The sequence below is a fragment of the Parasteatoda tepidariorum genome, chromosome 1 (genome assembly GCF_982258835.1).
Source record: "Parasteatoda tepidariorum strain Cologne lab strain chromosome 1, Ptep-v5.0, whole genome shotgun sequence".
Taxonomy (NCBI): Eukaryota; Metazoa; Arthropoda; class Arachnida; order Araneae; family Theridiidae; genus Parasteatoda; species Parasteatoda tepidariorum.
This window is the reverse complement of record NC_141755.1, coordinates 122,168,183-122,183,323: the sequence shown is the minus strand read 5'-3', so window position 1 is coordinate 122,183,323 and position 15,141 is coordinate 122,168,183. Positions and strand designations below refer to the sequence as shown.

The 15,141-nt window shown below is 25.9% G+C and overlaps 1 protein-coding gene across 14 annotated transcripts in view; it reads right to left on the bottom strand.

Annotated features, from left to right (window-relative positions):
- Window positions 1–281: 281 nt before the first annotated feature.
- Window positions 282–15,141, bottom strand: part of LOC147816848 (transcription-associated protein 1-like) — a 31,677-nt gene continuing 16,817 nt past the window's right edge. For 10 of the 14 annotated variants that reach the window (XM_087160794.1, XM_087160618.1, XM_087160671.1 and 7 more), the window contains 2 exons: window positions 13,575–13,711; window positions 10,306–10,448 (listed from right to left, as the gene is read on the bottom strand). The gene's annotated coding sequence lies outside the window, so the exon portion shown is untranslated. Of the gene's footprint in view, window positions 2,216–3,612; window positions 3,671–4,827; window positions 7,785–10,305; window positions 10,449–13,574; window positions 13,712–15,141 lie in introns of those variants that run through there. The other 4 variants (XM_087160339.1, XM_087160344.1, XM_087160717.1 and 1 more) reach the window with 4 other exon arrangements.

Below are 15,141 nucleotides of genomic sequence, written 5' to 3'. Positions count from 1 at the left end.
AATTCTGTATAAATTTTAATTCTGTTTTAAATTAAACCAATTTATAGGATATTTTTAAAATATATTTTTAGTTCTGAAAATATCCCTAAATAATTTTTTTCCCACTTAGTTGTAACTTGAACATTGTTTTGTTGGACTTAAATGTGATTTACTTTTAATAAAGAAAATTGAAGGTTATTTGGAGAAACTGTTTCAGTAATTTTGTATTTAGAAAACCTCCAAACACAATTGATCATGAAAAATATAAATAAAATAAATGAAAAAAATGACAAAAAGCCATGTATATTAAAATAAAAAATTTTATTAAAAATTATAATTTATTAGCAACAAGAATAGGAAAAATATAGAACACAGTAAATCATTAAATGTTTAACAAATATAAATGCAAGAATGGAAAAAATTATAAAGATTAAGTAAACATACAAGAAGGATTGAAAAAGTTGTAACAAGAAATTGTTTAAATTTATGATCAGTATGTTGAAGGTTAAAACAAATTATAGTCAAGGAGTGGCCCTTTAATAGATTTCTTCTTCTTTTTTTTTTTTACTTAAATTGAAGGTAGGTTTTAGTTCATTTTTAAGTTGGTAAAAGACAAAGTAAAAATTTTGAAATTAAAAATGCTGCAGATACTTGATGTAAATATATATAACTTTATAGCATAAAAGGGCAAGAGCATTTAACATAACATACCAAAATGGTTACAACAGCTTAAGAAAAATTTCTTAAATATTTACAATACTAAAGTTAATAATTCAAACATTAAGAATTTTCAAATAAATAAAAAAAAATAGTACAAGAAATAAATTACACAGAAATAAAGCAATGTTTTAACCCTATTAAGAAGAAATGAAATTTTTTTTAAGCATTGCTACAGAATACAGACAATTTTTAAACTTAAAAATAAAAGGAAAGGAGAGTTACCCAGCACCTCAAAATTTTGGAAAAATCACTAACTGAAGCAGATTCAACAATACAATTTTTGTTCATACAAGCAGATGTTGAAGTCCATTACATTCTTTTGTTGTGGTGTGATATCATTTGCAATTATTATGAAAAATAACAAAATTTTCATAAAAAGTTTATTTTTATTTATTTATTCTCACATGCATTATTGTATTTTCTAAAGAAAAAAATGTTTTTTTAAGTTGGTTTTGAAAACTTAATTTAAAAAAATTACAAATAAATATTAATTCCAGGAGAGAATTCAGCCCATTGATCTTTTCTCAAAACTGATTTCAGTCCTTAAGACAAAAGAATGGCAGATGAGAGTGTAACAGGTGTGGTCAGTTAATTGTTTAAAACACCATTGCCAAAATTATCATACCAAATTTAATAATACCTTTAATTCATGAGAAATATAACTAATTTTAATTTCATTTTAGTGATTCCACAAATATATTTTTAAATTTTTAAGATTCCCAGAAATTCTATTCCCAGAAAAGCATAAGCAAAAGATGTAATGGGAATTTTTTTAAAGTTTTGAACTGATAGAATAAAAATTATTAAAGAATGTAAAAATTACTTTTAGCATTTCCTCATTTTAAGCAGGAAACAAAGACACTGATCCAAAAACCAGTTCAAAACGCTTCAAGTACAAGTTAGATCTGTCCATATTTGCACTGAAGAATATATAATGTTATGAAATAAGTTCACTTGTTTAAAAATAAAATGTGCAGAATAAGTTTTTTTTATACATGTAAAAAATATATTTGTTAATCACAAAACCTTAAGAAATTCGTTTTACAAAAAATATTTTAAACGAAATTCCTACTTAACAAATATACGTTCACTGTTGTCTATCATCAGTACCCAAATGACAATTATTTGTTTAAACATTATAGAAAATAACTGATTATAAAGGAATTGAATAGATCAAAAAATTGTAAAATTTGTTCAATGACAATGCAGATAATGCTAAATAGATAAGTGTTAACAGTTATGCTTCATAATAAGTAAATATATAAGCATTTATCACTTTTAATATAATTATTTTGCATATTGAAAATTCACCAGTACACATTTAATTTCTTGAGGCACATATGTTAAAATAATTTTTTGCAAAAAAGAAAAAGAATAAACAAAATTATTTGAAAAAGTTATCATAGTAAATATTACTTACATCCATTTTTTCCATCCTTTTTAGAACATATTCTACCAGCATTGTTGCAAATATGGGGGAGGTGGCAGTATTAGCAAGAAAAGAATTTGCTAGAATCTGAAATATAGACATACTCTATCTTATCAAATTATCAAACCAAAAGAGGTTTTGTATTTACAAAAATATTATGACTATAGTTAAACACTTTTAACTGATTGACTGTTTCACATTAGAACAAGTCTGCATAGAAATATCTCGCAAACACATAACTTTTTCATTTAATTACAGAATAAAACAATAGCTGAAAGAACGTTTTTAGTTATTTAAAACATTCACTGTTACTCTTTTTCCATATAGTTAAATAATCTATACGATAATAATTATTATGAAGGCAATAAATATTATGAAATAATTATTATGAAGGCAGGATTCTTGAAAATTTGTTCAACTATGTACTGTCACAATATAAAGTTTAAAATTATAATGAATAGTATTTAAATAGCATGGAAATATTATCAGGCATTTAGAGCTTACATGTATAGATGTTGAAAATACTTCTCTATGTTAATGGATGCATGTTACTATGTTAATGGGTGTATCATGGTATACTGAAAAGAAATTTTATTTTAGACAATCTAAAATAATTTTTTTAATAAGTGATATATAGTAGAAGATCAATAAATTCAATTCTAAAAGCCCCACAAATCTCCATCACCTACATTAAATTTATAATATTATTTCTAATTCTCTTGATAACTTTAAATATAAAACTGGATATTTTTGTGTTATAAAGTATTTTTATGTAAAAACTATTGTAAGACATTAATATTGATCTATCCTTTAATATGCTTAGAATTTAAATTTAATGATGTGTGAATAAATCTATATAACACAAACTTCTATATAACGCAAAAGTCTCAGCATTCAATGCTTACTCAATAAAGATCTTTTATTGTACATCTAGATTCTAAAAATATTTTTTTTCAGTTATTAATGCTAATATTTAAAGAAAAAATCTATAAAATTATTTAAAAATGACTTTAATCCTGTTGTTATATGAAGCAGAAAATTTTATTACTGACTATATTAGGCCTATATTTTAGTTTGTAAGTAATTTTGGTAAGCAAATGTTAGGAAATATATCTGAAAATCATACAAAACTTTGCTTTAATATTTCTTTTAATCAAACATGTTTAAGATTTACCTTTCAATTTTGCAAGATTAAATATAATTTGAAAAGAAACTGATTCAGAAATTGGGAAAAAATTAACATAAATTACATACAATATGGTTGAGCATGAGGAAGATTTTTTTAATTTCCCTACACCAATCAGTGCAGTACAAAAAGCTCCATCAAATGTGAATTAAATTAAAAACACACACGAGTCTTCTTCAATATAGACACAATCACAAAATAAAAAATCACTTTCTATATCAGTTATATTCTAAACTCTCTCCACCCTATCTTAACTGAAGTTGAGATCATGCTAAGAAAAGAAATAAAACTGTCATACCACTCAAACAAGATGTTCTAAAACTTCCTTTTCTTCCTTGGAGCGAACAGTTTGTATGCTGAAAAAAATATTCATACACGGGTGAATTGAATAACAGCAGTAATTCATAGTGTCATAATTAAAGTGGAAACACAGACTCAAAATATTTAAAAACAACAACATATGTAACACAATAATTACGTACTAATAAAACAATTGCAATACTAAACAAAACTTTTTTTTGGTGCTTAAAAGGCAGGTTAACCATGAGTTAATAGAATAGAAATTAGCAAAATAAAAAAAATTAAATCTGCTGGCAAAAGTAGCTAAATGAAAATTTTCTGTTAAAAAAGATAAATAATTAAAACTGACATTAAATTCAAATCTTGTACTACTTTCTGAAAATTTTTTTGCACTTCACAAAGTTAGGCTCCTAATTTAGCAATGATACTAATGACTACCATAGAAATCACACATTTAAACATGGCAGTAAAAAAAGAAAAGAAAATCAGTTCAAAGAAACAAGAGTTAGAGAAAAACTAGTGATTTCATTTCCACATTTGATTATCGTGAGCGCAATGCCACATTTATATTAAAATCACACAAGCAGGGAAAGAACAACACTTTGAATGGTCTTAAAATAAAATTTGACTGGGTAACACTGGACAATATAAGAGACATTGAAGATTCAGTGGATAGAGGGTTTGTCTCCCAATGAGGTGAACCAGGTTAAAACCCAGAGATGGCTGGTCAATATGAATTCTGCATCGACCACAGTGTTGCTGCACAAAATATCCTCTGAGGTAGACGGATTATGGGTTAGAGTCCCCTTGCCGTCAGACTAACCGTGGTAGGTTTTCCTCTCCAGGCAACACTGTGGCTGGTTAGTTCTATGAAAAAGTTCTCCAAGAAGGCATAAACTACTTGATACTGATTACAATACTTGATTCTGGAGTTCTCTTGTCTTCTGGATTGGGTTCAAAATTACAAAGTAACAGAGTTTAACATTAGTAGTCGTTAACTAAAAATTAGATCAGCTGTTCAACGATGATTTAAAAAAAAATTAGTGCTCTGAATTCTACAGGGCACTACAATGAGCAAAAGTGGGATGCTCTGAAGAAAAGCACATAAGTAAGAATGAGGTTATTCTATGAGCAGATCTATTGATGGTCTAAATTATATGGGAGAAAAATTAATTTAAAATAAGAGCAGTATTCTAATCGACACAATAATTACTTCATTGGTCGCAGCTGAACAACTTGTCCAGGAGTAGGGACTGTTAACTTATACATATCCAAAGTTGGTTGAGCATACTTGATCAATCTAATAAGTTTAATTAGGTGGGTACTGCTTACTTGGATTAGTGTTTGAATCTGAAACAATTTAAATAAAGGAACAAAATTAAATGTTAAATTTGATAGGGAATACCTATTAAAATAATAGTGATGGCAAGTTAAATATTCAGACAAAAACAGCATTTAAATTGTAAAGAAATAGCATAAAACAAATTTTTTTTTTTTTTTAAAAATTTTTATAATGATAAAGGAAAAAATAACTCAAATTTTATGAGGATAGCATGATAGAAAAAACACAAACAACTTTTACTTTTTTTTAAAGAAGAATGTAATATTAGAAATTTTTTTATAATTCTGAAAACTATATAATTTTTACCAGAGGAATATATCACTATCAAATTTTATACTTGCACCCTATGGTGACAACAGAAGCATTGCAAAATAGCACAAAAAATGGCGCAAAAAGATTAAGAAAGTTTGCCACTAGTTATTTGCTATATTTTTTATGAGTTACAACAACGAGCAGCAAAAATAAAGGGGGAAAAAACTTTATTTAAAGTGAGATTTTTATAAAATCATAAAGGCATGCAATTTTAATGGTGTATTAATATAGAAATAAGGATGATTCTGACAATATTTTTTTAAGTGTAAGTAACAAAAATTAAAAAACTACTTTTTTAAAGTAATTTGTTTAAATAGTTTCGATAAACTATGCTTTTTAATGCAATTCCAATAAAGCATGTACATTGAGGAATATGTAAAACAGTTTGAAATATCACATTAGGATTAAAATTAATATTAGACTTCTAAAGCATTAAAATAAACAAAATATATCCTAAAATATAAAGAATTTTACATATAAAGGTTTATATTCATCAATGAGAATAATTTTGTTTCTTAAATATTAAAAATCAATTTTAAATTTTAAAAAACAATTATAAGAAATTAAGAAGCTCTGTTAAACATAACATGAATTTCATGAAAAACAGAACCATACCATTAAAAAAAAACATAAAATCACTTGGAAAAAATATTTAACTTAAAAAAACAAAACTATTTTAAGCACTATTTCTGATATTAAAGTCTCATCACACAGAATATAAGCCAGCTTAAAATTTCACCAAAAAATATTTCTTTGAAAATGTATATAAAATAGAAATGTATATAAATATGTCTATAAATTAAGATATAAATAAATTACTGCTTTTGAAACTGTCATGCAATTTGAAGGTTTAATACACATTTTATGTATTGATAATAAAATTAATAGGAAAATCAAGAAAAAAATTCTTAATTACTTCTGGACACAAGAAAAAAAATGTAAGTCAAACTAAAAAACATAAAAAGGCTATATGCCTTATACCTTGAAAGGTATATATGCCTATATACCTTTAAGTATGATACCTAAAAATAGTTTATATCTATTTAATTTTTGAAAAAAAAAAACTATCCTTGAGTTTCTGATACACTTTAAGAACGGTACCAAAAAATAGATAGGGAAATAAATGGACTAAGCTCAGAAAAATTTATAGTTATTAATATCACCTCATTTCAAATTCTGCTTATTTTTACTACTTAAGAGATAAGGTAAGTAGGAAAAAATCACATTCCATCCAGTACCTTATTAGGGTCATTTTCACAAAGGGAAAGAATACTTCCTTTATTGTTAAATAAGGGATAATTATTTTCAACACAATTTTTAAATGACTAAAAATATTTTGATATAATTTTTGTTCAATTTTATTTAATTAAATGTAGCAAGAACTGACTTTCTACTGAAAGTAATTATATTCAACAGAACCTTAATTACCTTCAGCTTAACTCATTTGACCATAATTATTTTTTCAATGAATAATAAGAAAGAAAAGATATTGATATTCAACATAAATTCAAAAATTTATATATTTTTCTGACGGTTAATATGAAATCCTTTTTCTGTCTGTACCTTTAACGCCAGATGACTGACCTGAAGTTCATTGAGTGCTGTTATCATTTTTGCATTAGAATTAATTTAAATTCAATACAGTGTAGGGATAAGCTACTGACAATATCAACTGTCATCTATCCAAAGGTACCTCTAGATAGAATTGAGTTAGCATGTCGTCTATATTAGTGAATTGGAATTGAATGATTGTAGTGGTAGCTATGCTACAATACTCCTCACCAGAATTTTATCTGTGATAGAATTCAATGAACGGACGTTAGTAGTTGATTCATTACTGTTTTGCCAGAGGCCAGGAGAGTTGTATTAAAATCACGGTTGTTAGAGAGGTCGCTCTTGTCTTGCAATTAGCAGTCGAGTGTGTATGGGCTGCTGTTGTGTTTGATCAAGGCTGTGTAGCAACAGCATGAGGAAAACAATGTCGCAGTCGCAAATATCAAGTCAACTGTTCTAAGTGTTCCATCCATCAAAGAAGGCATGTTCATATCAAAGTGGGCATTTCTGTTGAGGTACGTGTGTTCATATCAAGTCAAAAAGTCACCAATGTAGAGCTAGGCTACTGACAGTGTCAACTGTTATCTATCCAAAGGTACCTCCAGATAGAATCAAGTTAACATGTCTTATATACAAGTAAATTGGAATTGAATAATTCTAGTGGTAGCTAAACTACACCAGATAATAAAACTTGTAATAAAAGGATATGTCTAAAGTAAAATGGGTTATGGGTATGTATATACGTTATGGGTAGTCATATAGGTTATGGATATGTCTATAGTCATATTAAAACAAAATTTTCTAAGAAGGGGTAAATAAAGTTTAGCGCCAAAAAACTTGCAAGCCATAATTCTCCAAGTAACTGTTTTCGATGAACATACTAAAGTTTTGACTAAGCTTCTACATTCTGCTATGTTATAATTAGCTGCCTGAGAAGCAGGAAAACCAAATTTTGCCTGAAACTAAAAAAAAAACTATCGGAAAATATATTCATTTAAAGCAATGAAACATTTCACTAATATTAAAAAAAATTACCAACAAAATAACAATTTTCTTAATAGTTAATAAATAATGATTTAATGAAATATACAGAAGCATTCATGTGTTTGTGTGACTACAGCACTTTCAACACCTTAATAATAGACTTTTTTTACATACCTGTTTCCTTATTTAGAATGAATAAAAATATAAGTTTCTAAACGCACTCTTTAAATCTATTGCAACATTTTTAAAAAAACTATTAAAAAATTAGTCTTATAGAAGATATACTTTGACTTGCATTTTATTTAAACTTATACTTATTAACCTGAGACTTATGAGCCCTGTCAAGACACATATGGATGGGTACACGTACAAATAATGTCAAGGAACACAAATTAATAAAATATTCTTAAAGTTGATTGTAAAATTATTATTGATGATATAAAATGTTTTGCACGTAAAACATCAAAAGTGTATCTTGAGAATTTCTTTTGTAGTAAATCAAAATGAAAAATTTTTAGACATATTTGTGCAAGACAACCTGTTTTGTTATAGTTTACTTTAATTATTATTCCTTCCATTTTCTATTATTAGTGTGAATTCTTTCAAAAAAAAAAAAAAAAAAAAAAAAAAAAAAAAAAAAAAAAAACTTTACTTTGTTACAGATTCCCTTACCACGGTTGAAAATTTCAAATGATGTTGCCCTTCATTTAACAGCCTATGACTTATTGAAAACTGATATTTATAGATTAAAAATCATTATTTCTAAATCTTCAATTTTTTTCTTTGGAAATGATACCTAGTTTACTTAATATTAAGTTTAAAATTTTGGTCATCTGGTTGCTCAACTTGAAACTTGTCCCTGTACAGTGCAGAACAAAAAAACAAAGTTTTTTTTCCTTCTTTCTAATAAACAAATATAAATTTAAAAAAATTCCATTCTAAGCTTATATATCATTCAACACATTTTCCATACATTTCTTGGTTTTTGTCAGCTTTTTAGGGTAAAAGGAGAAACAATTTCAGAAATATCAAAATAAAAGTTATCATGAAATCCAGAAAATCAGCATCAATGCAACAATTGTAAAAATTTTGCTATTAGCAATTGGTTGGTTTTGCTGAGAAAAAATAATTCATTGGACAAAAGCTTTCAGAAAAAGAGAAAATAATATATAAAATCCTACATCATATCCAATTATTTTTTGGAGAATTTTATAAAGTTAAAAATACTAAATCATTTTTAATATTTTTGTTTAAGAAAAAAATACCCTCGAAGCATCACAACAAACTTCAACAATTAATGAATTCAGCCCACAGACTAAAAGAAGATTTAAAAAACAAAAAAAACACTACTGTTATAAACAGAAGCAAATATTCTTTCTTCCACAGTTTTGCCTTTCTTAAACTGTACCATAATCTTTAAAGAGGTCGAAGATTTCCCAACATAAAAGAGTTTGAAATGGCATTTTAGTTTAGCAGGGTAATAATGAAGAGAATTTTAATGCAAGAAAAGTATTGCTGAGTTGATATTTCAACTTTTTTACGATAAATTTACGTCTAAATAAAAGTGGATATAAGGGATGGTAAAATAATTTAACTTAAAAGAAAAATTCCAGCTTATCTTTGAAATTCCCTGATTTTTCCAGGCTTTTATCTAAATTTCCCTGACTTTTCCAGGTTTTTTCCAATATAAAAAAATTCCCTGATAATTCCATGTTTTCAAGGTTTTCCAGGTGGGTGGCCACCCTGTATAAATATGTGTGTGACAAGAATGAATTCTAAAATGCATTTGCAGTTATCAGTACTTAACAGATACAAATTCTTTAAGACAACATTTAGTTTTGAAATATCTTTCAAGTTTTTTTCCTACTCTAAATGTCTAATACTAATCAATAGATGTAAAAAACAGTGAATACAATTTTTTCCCTTCTTTTTTTCGAGGAGATTCCATATTTTCAAGTTTTGTTTTGAATACAATCACTATAAGCAACTATATAAATTTAACAGAAAGTAAATGTATGCTTATGCTTTTTTCTACAGGACAGACAGTTGCAGCTTTGCAATAATTTTAAAACCAAAAACTTCAAGCCTCCTCATTAACAACTCACCGCCCTAAATAAAGCATTTTTTTTTCAAAATATAATAAACATCATAGATGACTTTTTACTGCTTCATACATATTATACGAGAGCTAATGTTGCTACAAATATTATTATCATAGAAATTACTAATTTTCAAAAAAAAATTATTGAAAATTTCTACTTAATAGTTAGCAAAGCACAATTTTCATTACCAGAACAACAAAACTAGTTATAATGCAACTATCATTCATACAATAAAAATTCTTCACAATTTAAAAGCATTATTGCCTTGAATTACAATAAATTTAATTAGTGGCATAAAATGTATATTTTAATTAATAAGAAAAAAAAGAACTTAAATTGCCATTTTCTCGATCAGATCTTATTCTAATGCATTCAACTAAATTCAGAATAAGCTTACAAGACATTGTTTGAATTGCAGTTACTAAAGATTCATCATGAACATTTTTTGAGAACACATTTACAGCCTTAGTCAGATCCATCAACTATAAATATTGTCTCAAATGATGAACAAGATCAGCTAAAGTACTATAAGCAAGAGGCCTAAAAATATACAAGATTCTTACATTAAAATAAGTAATACTACAGTCAGAAAAGGCAATTAAAGAGCTGTGAAACATAATACATTTAACAAAAACTATAATTTAGAATATATTTTCCAAGCCTCATAATAAATCAAAGAAAAAATCAGAACAATTTTAAAAAAAAATCAAGATATACTTTGTAACAGTACACATTGTTAAACTAATTTTTAAAAAAAAAGCAAATGACAAAGTAAAAAGGTATATTTTGTTCTACTAAAACTAAGTTCATTAAATGTTACAAAATGTTGGTTGTTAAAAATTTAAATAAAGTTAGAGTAGAATCAATTAATGCATCGGCAAAATTATTATGATACTGAGATACGAAATACACTATTTTGCAAAAAGAAAGGAGAGAAAAAAAACTTATATTACAATACAAAAAATTTCATTCTATAAACCTTTTCTTTTTCCAAGTAGTTTATTATTATTTTAAACAAAATGAGATAATTCAAAGAGCAACTAAAATCTAAGTGCTTCTATTAGCCCACAGACCACACAATAAAAGATCTCTAATATATGTAGTTGATAGACGGTCCCTGAGTTGGAACTATTAAATTTTGAAATTTTTACTAGCATTATCAATCTATATTAAAATAATAAATAACAAAAAATGTTTGAAAACCAAAATCTCTTTATTCTACAAATCAAATCTTTTAAAGTTCATGCTTGTAGAAAATGGGATGATCAGAAAATACACGAAAATCGGGAATATTAGATCAAAAAGTTAAAAACAAGATCACATTTTTTTTATCACGTCAATCTGGAATATCAGGACAACTGTGAACTCTAAGGTTTTTCAGGACAAGAAACATTGATCATGTTTTTGTGTCTCACTAAATCATCTCATTCAGTTTAAAACAATTTGATAGGAAAATAAAAAAAAATTTGTACAAATTAATTTATTGCAGATAATTTGAAATACAAAATTTAAAGCAGAGGCTTAGAAGATTATAAAACTAGATGCCAAATAAGCATAACAGAACACTTAATTAAGAATAATATATTTGACAAATTAGCATTTAGAGGATACTTTGAGAATTGCAATAAAACACAATTCATTAAATATTGGCATGTTAAGTAAAGCAAAAACAGAGTTTAAAAAGTCACATAATCTCTTTAATTAAACTTTTTTGTAATTTTTTCATGCTGTTATATTGTAGATATTTTTAGCATCTCTGCATATTATGATTTATCCATTTCAAACAGCAGTAAATAGATAAAATAAACTGATTATATCTTAATTTAATCTAAATTTTTAACAAAACACAAATATGTTAGAATTAGAAACTTAAGAACCTATATTAAAATTAATTATCTCCCTCCTGCAATTGAATTTCTAACTATATAGAAAACTGTAACATCTCTTGAAAGAAGGATTAAAATAAATTAAAAATAAATTTTATTTGTAACTCCCCCCCCCCCCTCTCTTAAAATATAGATACTGTACTGGACATGGCAGAAACAAACCTGTTAATTGATATATGATTTAAAAAGTGCTTGATAAAATAACTAGAGGAAATGAGTTTAGAGTTTTTGGAAAGAGCATACAACCCTTTTTTTGCCTTTCAAAAAACTTATGAGCATTTCTAGTTTGAATTCAAGTTTTCTCAAAATAAACAGAAGTTTTATATAGATTTTTATAACAATAAACCAAACATTAAAAAAAAATTCCAGATAACATATGGGAATAAATTAAGGTTAGCAATCTTTTTCAAAAACTCTAAGAAGTAACTGCAACAACTGTATATTTTCAACAGCAAAACAGGATGATAAACAAGACTCAATATTTTAAAATAAATATCATTTGTCATTGTAAACTCTCTTAGAGAATGATTTTCTTTAAAACAATAGTATTTTGGGTAGAAATTTTGTTTAAAGTGAAACTTAAGAATTGGAGAAATCAGTGAGTTTGGTAAGCTCAGCTCAAAGAAAAAATTCTTGAATAGCTCTTCTGGAATTGTTCGTTTTTAAACAGTAGTAATCTTCAAAGCACCTTTGAGCATTAGTCTGTTTTTGAATTGTAAGCTGAAAATAATAAAACAATCATAAAATCATTTTTCTCCTTGTTATTTAATAGAAAAGTGGGTAGTAAGGAAATTTTGGAATATTTATCCCAGAGGCTCAACCCTTGGAGGACTAATAACATTCTTGAAACTAAAAACGTTTAAAAACCAATTAAATATTAAAACTTTTATAAATTAATGCTAATAATACATACAGCCCCCCTTTTTGTGGTAAACATAGTTGATCTATAACTACTAATAATTAAATATTTGAATTCCAACTTCCACAAGCCAAAATAAACTAAAAGCAAAAACAAAAAGTTTAAAATTTTTTATTAATTATTCGAGGTATTTTTTTAATAATACATATTTAATCGAGTATTCTTTATAGGAGAAAATGAATACACTTTATAGGGAAATGAAAACACTTAGAAAAAGAATTTTTATTTACTGTTCTAATTAGACATGTAAGACTTTTTTTGGGGGAAACAAAATTCACACTGAATAAAAATATGAAGAAATAGTTATTAATGTAGAAAAGTTTTTAAGACTTTTACATTATTGAATTTATGTAATATCGTAAGAACTATACAAGGATATTTTTTCAAATGAAACATTATATTTTTTAATTTAAACATTGATAGCAATTATGCTATTGAGTAAAACTTTTTTTAGTTCATCTTAGCAAATAATAGATATATAACAACATAGTTTATTTTTAAAATAATAGCATTTAAATTATAGATTATTTTAGACTGAGAAAGACTTTTAAAATTTTGCTATTCTTGTTTCAAAAAATGCTGCTATTACAACAACTTCTACAAATTTCCTTTTCTTAGAGTCATTAATTTTTAGATATAATTAGTAAGATATGCACAATTCTGAAAATGATGCAAAAATTAAAGAATTTCTCAAAAATAAGAAAAACTCATACACACAGAGAACATTTTAGGCAGAAATATTTTTCAAATGGTATCTAAAGTAAACATTTTTTTAAAAAAATTAGTCATTTATAAAAAAAAACATGTTTTAGAATAAAGGAAAAAACAAGACATATTTAAGTAATATAAAAAAGCATTTACTATCTCGGCTCTGTGGCTAAAATATCACGGGCTGCTACGAGCAATTCTTTGCACAAGTGGGCCACTTCTTGAGGACATAGATACAACAATCCTATCATTCCTTTAGCAAACTGTGAGGAATGTTCATTCACAACATACTACAAAAAAATAATCAAATTAAAATCACAGCTGGGTTAAATTATTATCATAATTTGAATTAAAATTAAATTTGCAACTAATTTAGGTTAATATTACTCAGATAAACATAAATACAGTGCATGCTGCCTATTAAAATCACATCCGTTTTGAGAATACTTGATTGTAAAAAGCAGCAAATTTTAAAAATCAAAATGCAGGAAAAAGTAATTTCAATGCTGAATTTTAAACTAAATTAAATTGATTAAAAACTAAATTGATTACTACATTTATGTTTTATTTTTACAAAACCTACATTTGACATTAACATTAGCTACATTTTTTAACTTACAGGAGGGTTATAAAATATTATACCTGATAAGCAAAATTTCAAATTAAAAATTCACCATAGCTTGAAAGCATATAAGAGTTTCTAAAACATTGAATATCCTTTTCTTTTCTGTAAAGTTTCTTTTAAGAAATCAAGAGCTCTTTTGAAATCCACTGAAGTTAGATTTACCTCATTGAATGATTGAGGATCCATGACATTGAATGATAGGCATTATAAAAATTTTCTTAGTACATAAATAGTTTTCTTTTGGATTCCTTTAGACTCTCTTTTTTTCTAATTTTTTTAACCTTTGCCCTTCAATTTCAACACAAAATGCAATCAACACCAGAAACTTTGTTCATAGAGAACAGACAAAAAAATTATTATTTATATGTATTCAAAACTTGAGAATATAGAAAATTCTAATCATTCAAACAAAAAACAGCAAAGTTTTTCATTGTTTTAAACAAAAGCCTTACAAAATGTTGTCTTTACATAATGGTAATAATAATTTTATTAGAAGATGGTTTTCACATAGTTTGATATTAAAATGATTCCATTTTCGCAGATTTAATTGTAAAAAGCAGCTAATTTTACAATTCAATGATTTTATAATTGGAGGTTCCAGTATTAATAATACAGCTAAATCACAGTAGTAAAAAATAAAATGGGCAGAAAATTTTTTTATGTTCACAACATAATAAAAAGAATTTAATAATCAGAAAATATTGCGGTAGTCAGAATAGTTCTAAAAAAATTAATTTCCTCCTTCATTTTGAAACAATAAACAAGTAAGCAAGGAAATACGGGGGGATTAATCAAATATATCATATCAAGTTCACTTTATTTTCATTAGTATGACTTTTCAATTTATTTTCCCCTTTAATGAGTTCTAGATAATATATTTTGTAATATACTTTGCACATTACCTCCATTTAATGTCTAAAGAGCAAATAGTTCAGCATCAGGGCTATTTAATTTGTAAAGTCAAAAATTTGATTCCTAATGCATTGTGCAGAATTTTTTTATCATATTCTATGTTTCATTACATAATTACTAAAAAAAATTCTAAGTAGCGATTAATATGTTAAATGCAAAATGTATTGAAAAAATGAGCCAGGA